The sequence below is a fragment of the Nannospalax galili genome, unplaced genomic scaffold (assembly GCF_000622305.1).
Source record: "Nannospalax galili isolate Female #2095 unplaced genomic scaffold, S.galili_v1.0 scaffold280, whole genome shotgun sequence".
Classification (NCBI taxonomy): domain Eukaryota; kingdom Metazoa; phylum Chordata; class Mammalia; order Rodentia; family Spalacidae; genus Nannospalax; species Nannospalax galili.
In genome coordinates, this window is record NW_008347808.1 from 4,245,208 (window position 1) to 4,246,080 (window position 873).

Genomic DNA, 873 nt, shown 5'->3' on the forward strand with positions numbered 1-873 from the left:
AAGAAATTATATTATGGATTTACAGATGCACACAAAAATAAGGGCAAAGATAAAGCTTATAGCACTTTTTGTAGTATCAAAAGCTGGAAACTCCAGCAATGGTCATTATTATGGGCTTTTCTATATGAGTAATGCAATGAGAAATATGCACACATGGAAGGAAACAGTTTAACATGAAAATACTTCCAAGGTATGCAAGTGAACAAAATGAGTTGTATATTTTAGCCATGGTTGTAATAATCTTTTGTGCAATTAAAAACACATATTTGCAAGTTGGGCATGGTGGCACATGCCTTTAATCCCAGCACTCGGGAGGCAGAAGCAGACAGATCTCTGTGAGATGGAGGGTAGCCTGGCACATGAGAATGCCATGATGAAACACATTGCTTTTTAAAGAAAAAAAAATAAGCAAAAAATGCAAACCAGGCACAGTGGCATACATCTGTAATCCTAGCACTTGTGTAGGTAAGGCTGAAGGATTGTCATAAATTCAAAGCCAGCCTGGCCTACATAGTGAGAACCTGACCAGCCAGGCCTACCTAGCAAGACTATCTCAAGAAAAGAAAGCCAACCCCTCTGACACCACTTGCTATCAACTCCATTTCCTAATTAATAGTTTCCAACTGCTTTCTATATACTTATTATACCCACAGATAAGTGCAGCTCTCACCCCTTATCAAAGATGCTCCTTTAAAAATATTTATTTGGGGGGGCAGGTGTGATGGCACACACCTTTAATCCCAGAACTTGGGAGGCAGAGGAAGGTGGATCTCTGTGAGTTCAATGCCATCCCGATCTACATAGTGAGTTCCAGGCCAGCTGGGGCTACAGGGAGACCCTGTTTTACCTGTTATATATATATATATATATATA